Consider the following 9,067-nt stretch of genomic DNA (forward strand, 5'->3'; position numbering starts at 1 on the left):
TTTCGATTATGTTTCGTAACGTTTTCTATCAGTTTTAGAGCGCTTTCACACAGTTTGTTTAAAAGCAGCTTATTTAGACATTCCGCTTATATGGTAAAAAGCTATCATTCCTGTCTAAACACCAGTGTACTTGCCTCCAGAACATGTTAATAACTAGCTGTAGTGAGTTTTAATGGGCTGTTTACTTTGCTTACATTTTGGAATGAATTGACACGCAACCGTAAACAAATATATAAGAAAAAAAGCGACGACTGTAAGATTTAACACAAATGCATTTGTGTTTGTAAAAAAACTGTAGCCTGAACAGCAATATAAACAAAGTTATTTTGAGCTTTAAAATATTTTCTCTTGAAGAAAAAGCCATAGCAACCATCTTTTAATTGTTTCGACAGTTTTAATGATTTGAAATTGTTTGAAATAAGAATTTCTTAAAAAGCACTATAGAACCCATCACCAAATCCTATAATATTTAAGATAACACAAATTGATTAAAAAGATATAAAAGCGTTTTAAGATGCTGCCAAATTATATGATATTAATTTACATATGTATATGTATATATGCCTATAATATTATGTAATGCATCATGTCTGCCAAAAGTAGTATTCTTTTACCAACAACGTTATTTGTTGTGTCTCTCACAAATAATTAAAAGATAGTTAATATTCATTTAAACATGTACACAGTTATAAAAATCTGTTTCGTTTTTACCCCTGAATACTTTCTAATAATACAATATTCTAAAAACCATTTATATGATTCCTTGTGGACTTGTAGAACATCTCCAAACTGTCTGAGATACGTGTGTCTATGTCATAACAATGATAGCAGTCTAACTACATGAAAAATGAATTTTCTCGGGAAAACCGTCATGGTAATGAATCATGTCGATTTCATATAACATGTCTTTGTGGTATTGTTAAGGAAATATGATACATCTGTTGTTGTTACCTAGTTGATAGATTATAGTTTTGCGTGTACTTTTGGCTAATAAAACATGGATTTTTGTTCAGATGCGTAGTGATCTAATCACAAAGACTTCGTCATGAGTGGTTAGATTACTACGCATCTAAACTCAAAACCGTGTTTTATTAGCCAAGAAAGCACGCAAACCTTAAATCTATTTCCATTCTAACACGTTTGAATTACACCAGGAAAGGATACTAATCTTGAATCCTTTATAAAGCGTAAATGGACACAGTAAACAGGAATTATAACTAAAAGTATGTTATTTTGCGAAGTGTCAGAATACTTCTTTAATACATGAACCTATAAAGGAATTGAGAAGGTAAAGAGCATGGAGAAATACTTGAAATTCGGAGCCTTTAACTGCTTCTTGCTGCCGTGTTGATATTCCGATATCAAATATTACGAATATACCACGGACCAAATATTCTTAACTGCTTAACACAGACAGTCAGTATTGTTTTCCAATGGTTATTAGTGAAATAATCTAAATACATTTCGTCCGAACAAATCAAGATACATGTATATAAATCAAATGATAAAATATAACTGATTATCCAAGATACTAGGTAATCATATGTACTTCCATATATTACTTGACCCTATATTATACTTTCTTTTGTTGACTTTAAGGTCCTCCAGATCGTACGAAAACAACAAAAAAGTAAAATATTTTTTTTTTATTTCAGGAAATTATTTTAAGTTTTATTTTGTACGGAACGTTTGAGTCTTAATAACTTCCAAATGTATTATATGAAAACACATGCGAATGAAGTTTTTATTATATTTTTTCATTCAATGTAATAGGGTACCGGAGTAAACTTTCTTTACTGTTACTTTATATTAACTTGTGTAATATATATTAACTTGTGTAATAGTGAACAAATCAAAATGTTGTGTTATAAGTTAAAGTGAAAATCAAAAGTTCTCCAGAAGCACTGCAAACCAATATTTCTTGTAACCGTAATTCAATAGTGTTTTACTGTCATGTAACGTGTATTGCATCAAAACAATATTGAATTACCATGCTAATAGATGTCAGTGCCTAGACCCGTCTGGTACAGATAAATTAGGACAAAAGGCTTTTATCTAAATGAACAGAAAACGTCAAGTGTGTTTTCATTACGGATGTATACTAGTTTTGTTCTAGATAAGCTTCTACGATTTTAGAATAATCATGAAGCTGAAATCAATGCGAGTTCTTTCTCGAGCACAGTATAATACAGGATTTGATTTAAAATCATATGTTAAAAATGTGCTAAATGTACAATTTATTCGAATGCAAAATGTAGAAAGTGCAAAATGACTCTATAAAATGACAAAATTAGAAAAGGAGCATCCTATCAAACAATATCATTGTCATGAATTGTATTGCTTCGACATACAACAATTATTTGGCGGAACATAAATTAGTGCACGTCAAATTCCGTGATATGAAAAAATAAACAAATAGACAAACTCACTTTACCTAAAATACATGATGACATCGTAGAAACCGTCTTTATATAGAAAAGGATTATAACTAAGCATTTGAAAAGAGAAGAAAATGGGGCGTTTCTTTAATATATTTAGAGTGCTCTTACTTGGAATTGTGTTCAAAGGGGTTATTTTTGCATCACGGAATGGCATTGGACACCCATGTTCGGAGTGTTATATATTTAACATGAGACAGAGAGCTCTACCCACAAACAAAACATCTAACGAAGTACGTATATTTCATTGTCAATATTTAACATTTCAAATAATATTTTTAATACTATATCTATTTTATCGAAATAATATGAAACATTTTACTATATTTATATACCAGACTGCAAACCTTATTCTTAGATTTTTTCTTTATTTATTTTTGAATTGTGTAAATTATAGGGCAAATTAATCGGCAAACAACAATTCATTAAGCTATTTGGCAACTTCAACGTAACTGAGCTTACTCAAATACTCCAATATAAAAACTTTCAACTTAATCCATTTCATATGAAAATGACAAGAAAGGTTTCTTAAGGTTAGGTAAAGTTTTAGAAACTCTAAGAATCATGATTTTTTCCCCAACGCCTCTAAACTTATGAGTACACTAAAAACACCTCCCCAGCCACCAACTATTAAATACTCATGAATGTATTTTAACAATTATCTAATCATCGTGAATCTATTTTAGCGTCTAAATCCTGTATATAACTATGTATATTCGTTTCTCTCTAAATCACCTAATTATCAGTACTATATTTTTACCTTAATTTCTTTCAGCCATAAATATATCAATATTTCAATTATCAAAAAAGTTCAGGTAAAAGACGTAAAAAATGGTTCTAGTAGCTTCCTCGCTTGGCGCTCAGCATTAAGACGATAGTTCTAGGACTGGTCAGCCCGATGTCAGTATAAAGTAACTGGGAGGGGTATCATGCCACGTGTCTACGGCGTGATATTACAGTGAGGCAGTACTATACAGTTGGGCATTGCGCTCACTGCTACATGTAGACACTGTCGTTTATACGACTGAAAATTGTTGAAAAAGACGTTAAAGCCGAACACACACACACGCGCGCACGCACGCACGCACACAGTCAGTTGAGGAAACCTCAAAAATATTTGAAAAAAAATACTACTATCTGTTAGTCTTTGCAACTTCAGAAAATAATATATTTCTTACTTCGAACCCTGAAGCGACATCAACTGTCTGTTCAATGAAACGTAAACATTATTTATTGAAACAGAAATAATTGAAGTTTAGCCTGGAGATGATGCGGGAATAATGGTAATGAACTATGTCTATATCTGTTTTGTATACACTTGATGCTATATACCACTTTTGGTATGATTTACTGATATAAAATTTAAAAAAAAGGATACGTTAACGCTTAGCCTTACATTTTGAGAGAAAAATCAAGCAACACCACATCATAGAAAGAAAGGGTTGTTTTGCATGAAAATTGAACAGCAAATAAAACATGTACATTCTCCAAAACAATTGTTAGAATTATGATAAATACATTGAACTTCAGAAAAGGACTGAATAAAGGGGCCACAGATTCCGATAGTTCAGTGCGTTTAAAAACTCACCATTTTCAAAATCATTCTATATGTATTGGCTTTGATGCATTTGCAATAATGTCCCAGTGCTTAACTTTCATATAACTAGGTGGATCATATTTTTAAGCAATTGTTTAGTTTCATTTCTTACATTCATTTGTAAAGGGGGACAACTTTTTCAGAATATTTTCAGAAAATAGTTTGTTTGTTTTGATGATATTCTGCTAAACCTTAACTATGTTTTTCTAATCCTATTTTTATTTTTGGTTACTTTGATCTCCGTTTCCCTAAGTGCAGATATGTTGATATGTTTTCTTAAAGAAATTGAGTAATATGAAAATTACTTGCAATCTTCCACTCTTTATTTTCAAAACTGTTTGATACAGTAGAATTTGAAGCGTTTGACGTAACACATTTTCAATACAAAGGTAAAGGTAAGCTTTATACAGCTAAGCTACCAAGTTCCACTACAGATACAGGTATCAAGGAGTAGATATCTACCCCTCCCCCTCCTCGAACAACCCTTTAAATACTAATTACCAGTTCCAGTTTTTACGACTTTGGTATGACACACGCTGCCAGGAGTGAAAGCCCCGTTCTTTACGCGTTTAAAGCGGACCTCTTACTGTCAGATATGGATATGGTTGGATCATTGATTTTTGGTTTTGATTATTTTGCAGTAATGTTCATTAACTTTTGGTTTTGTAAAACATTAGATGTAACCGTTTTCATACTGTTAAGGGACTGTCCCAATAAGAAAGATTAGGTCAATATCCGTTTTATGTTTGTAAATTCAAAAATTTGTCTTTGATATTCATTCGGTACCCATGGGAAATATCATTGTGTGAACAATTTGACCCCGAAGAAAAGAAAAAATATTAATATATGATAACAAAACGTACACAATCCTATAGTGTTTAAATCAAATATTTGTACCATAACAGACTAGAATACTCCAAGGTACAGTAACTTTATGTGTAACAAATTTTGATCAAACACGCAACCATCATTAGTTGCCATTTTTTTTCTATACAAAGTCACTGGCAAAAACGGTCTACATGATTCGCGTTTTAATGGCTTTCAAGTCAACAGAAAAACTAGTGCCCGAGATCCGAATGATACAGTTTTAATAACATTATATCAGAAAAAAATGATTTTCAGTTTTGAACTATTATCAAGTCAAAAACACAAACTTTTGAACATGGTGTTTTATTTTTACTTTTTTCATTCAAGAGGTAGGTATATCTTGCAATACGAAGATATAAATGAACTATTTAAACCATATCTTTCAAATATATATCGTTTATATGTTGTTGTTTTTTTATAACTAATGACGGTTCATTTTCTTTCGTTGATTAATGTTCAAAAGGGGATATGGTGATCAATAACTGCCATGTCCCGTGTTAGGAGAGCGGTAACGTGGCATTGAAGAAATATACCTCGGCAAATAAGCCTTTGGTAATATAATGCTGTTTTCTTATCCGCAACCATAAAAAATCGACGGCAAAATATGTATAGTTGGCGACTGTTTTTCGTCAATTCGTGAGAAAGTTGTCGAGTTGTCGTGCTGTAGTCTTCTTGTCTGTTCTCCCTAGCTGAAAGCAGCTATTGTAAGCAAGATCTGGCATAAGCATGCCATACATGACATTTCGAAGCATCATAGATTACTTGTAAATTCAAAGAGACTGGTTGAAAAGGATTTGGTAGACCAATACAGAAAGATAAATTATAGCCTCACAGAGAGGTCATAGTGTGAGACATGTTCGCACTGTGCCAAAACGTAAGGGAGAAAGCAATTCATTTTAACACATGGAGCTATAAAATAGTTTTCCTTTTCGTAGAAGATTAGAATATTGTGAGTAGAAAACAAAGATTGGTTTGCAGCATTGGCTGCATAAAGCAGTTATGATGCCCTCTGAGGCAGCCGTTTTAACTATACATGTACCTCTTGGCTTGATTATGACATACTGTAGGAAATAAATCACTTGCAAAACCAAATAATGCAATCTCTGATGTTTTAATTAAGGCAGCGAAATTCTGAACAACACAAAAGTACACTGATTGAGTTTAATCTAACATCCGTAAACCTGATACAGATGTTCTATTGTAGGATGAAAGAATGTTACTTATTGAAGATTATTTCTATAAATGCAAGGAAAGTACCCATCATAGGAATATTGATGTGAATGAATATTAAAACATTTGACATTTACAAAACAAACATAAACCAAACCAAGAAATATACTTAAGACACTAGTGACCAAAGAAAAGAATTGTGTGTTCGGGTTTAACGTCTTTTTCAATAAAGAAAAGAAAGAAATATTTGAACAAAGAGGGCGTGGTATTAAGGCGGACATTAGAGAAAACAAAATATTGACAGTTTAAGCCTGGAAATGGTGCGAAAACATTTCTCTTTATACACCAGATCGAACACATGTAACAAGACGTGAATAAATGCAAATGACATTTCAACACAAAACTAGAAACAAAAGGTATGAGTTTTGATAAAATAATAAAGGATCTTCTAAAAGAATCGTCTATTACTACAAAATCACAATTAAACCAACGTCGGAATAAACAATGACAAACATCGTTAAATACATATAGAACGTTTATTTTTAAATTAAATGAGCGTAAGATTTTGCTACTTGGCTGTTAAAGCAATGATGTTTTAACGAAGTGTTAAACTCTTTCCTTTCTTTTCTGCATATTGGCAAATTAGTATTGCCAATACCATTCTGAGGATTGAGGAATGTTTTGAAATAGAGAATTATCAACATCTAAACTTTCTGTTGAAACTATTGTGGATGAATTTCCTAATTGTAATAATTTAACAAAGCTAAGCACCCTCTAGAGATACGCCATGACAATAAAACAAGTTAACTTCTACAAGTTCAAAATATGTCAACCAATCAAATTAATAAGACATACTGTAATGATGAGATCTTTAGTCACTTTGATAAAAGACGCGGAGATTGCTTTTGTGTTAATCGGAGTTCCAGCAGTCAACAAGTAAGATCCGAAATAACTTGAAAACAACAACAAACAAAAAAAAAAAAGAAAAACAAGAATTTGGTACCTGGAATGGATGGCAATATGAAAAATACGGCGTTATGTTAATTGTTAAATGGCAAAATGGTTCCTATTTCATAAGTTGAAAAAAATGTAAGTGAATATAACAAATGCAAGTGGGATCATAGATAACTTAAATGTACAAGAATTACTTATGAACTGAAACAGTAAGGCAAAAGATAAAGCATCTATATTTATTTTATGAACGAATGCGGTTGCATGAAACAAAAACAAGGACATATACAAGATTGCGATTATTGGGTTCTAAAAATGTGTTAAGAATGATAACTGAACACAGGAATGCACTGTTGCATCGTTTGTTTTCATTTGTTTGTCCTTCATCAGTGTCAATGGAGTAATTGTCATAGTTTATGAAATCTAACTGACATAGATGTACATATTATTTTGTTTTGTCTCATTTTCTATCTCTTCTTCTGTCTACCTTGCCATCTGTCAGTAACAAAAGATAAATCTTTGTAAACTCTCATAGTAAAAGACTTCTATTTATTATACCTGACTTATGAATGGTTGATCATTTAAAAGAACATGCAGTTTCTTCAGTTTCAATAAAAATATACCGCTGTATCACAGAATAGTGAAACGTAATGTTGAAGCCTTTAGAAACGATGCCAAAGGTACTATAAAGAAGTTCAAAGTAATATGAAGCATGTTGTTCCTGAAAATATTAAAGTTAATGAAAGATAGGTGGTTCGGTTCATCTTTTGTTTTAAGGTGGATCCGTTATGTTTTGTTACCATTTTATTCGGAAAATGTCATTCATTTTCAGATAGAACGCTCTATGATAATTCAAACTGTAAGGCTTAAAAGTAGTCAAATTTGGAAGGTCGCATCCGGCATATGCAATCATGAATATCATGATTGATCATTATTTGAACGCATAATTAAAGATTGCGACGTTGCTCATCAAGGGTTCAGGCATTTCATGTAAAACCTGTTATGCATGTTTCACTAAAAAGGGAGCAGTCCTTTTAAGCTGTTTGGTTTGACTTCATAATGTTCTCTATCAATATCGTTAAACTTTAAGTCGAGAATATCATTACTTAACTCATATACCAATACACTGAATAACTATTCAACAGTGTCTAAACACTGAATTCCAATCAAAGTAAAAAGTATGATACCGACTCTGAATTAGGTTGTACTCTTTGTAGAGTGTTTTCCATCGCTAACTATTACAAGAGCGTCATTTGTGTCAGTTTGGAAATAATGGGTGAAACTTCAGTCTACTTGTTAAGCCAACTATGCCCCTAATATCTAATTCAGTCTGTATTCTTTCAGTCGTAAAGCTTTACTTCTTTTATACTCTGTGTGGTGTGTGGGACTTGTCGAATAGCTTAATGTTGTTTGCTTTGGTTGTGCATTTTTTGCTCCCTGTGTGCTGAGCTTCTACTCTTACCCTTGAAATACGAATTCTGATATTTTTTGTTAACATATACAATTACTTCAGAAATCGTTATGATTATTTCTCCTGCCATTATTTGGTTTTGTTCTTAACATTTCTGCACATTTTGCGTTGATGATTATGGATAGAAAAAAAACAATAAAATAAGTTTTACTGCGTTACATTGACATCATATCAATCACTGCCACACACAAAATATTTCAGGTCTTGTCAAGAAAAATACCATTGCGATTTCAATGACAAATTTATCTCAATTGAATGGATTCATTCCATTATGGAGCTATTCCAGTTTGATAAGTATGGATTGTAAAGGAAAGATATAACAGAATGTTTCATGTACTATTCAGGTATTGCTGTCCCATCTATCAATATGTCCGTGCCTGATTGAGCTTTTCTTGTCCGTTCTATAAGAGAACAAGTTTTTGTTATTAGATATCATTAAATCATGTTTTAGACAGATGGAGAAAATAGTTTCTCCAAATTTCACTTATCATTAGTTGCAAAATGAAATTTTTCGTCGAACATTCGCTAGTGTTTTGTAATAAGATTTCGTTACCTAAAATAGAAATGAAACTG

Source organism: Mercenaria mercenaria, chromosome 15 (assembly GCF_021730395.1).
Source record: "Mercenaria mercenaria strain notata chromosome 15, MADL_Memer_1, whole genome shotgun sequence".
Classification (NCBI taxonomy): domain Eukaryota; kingdom Metazoa; phylum Mollusca; class Bivalvia; order Venerida; family Veneridae; genus Mercenaria; species Mercenaria mercenaria.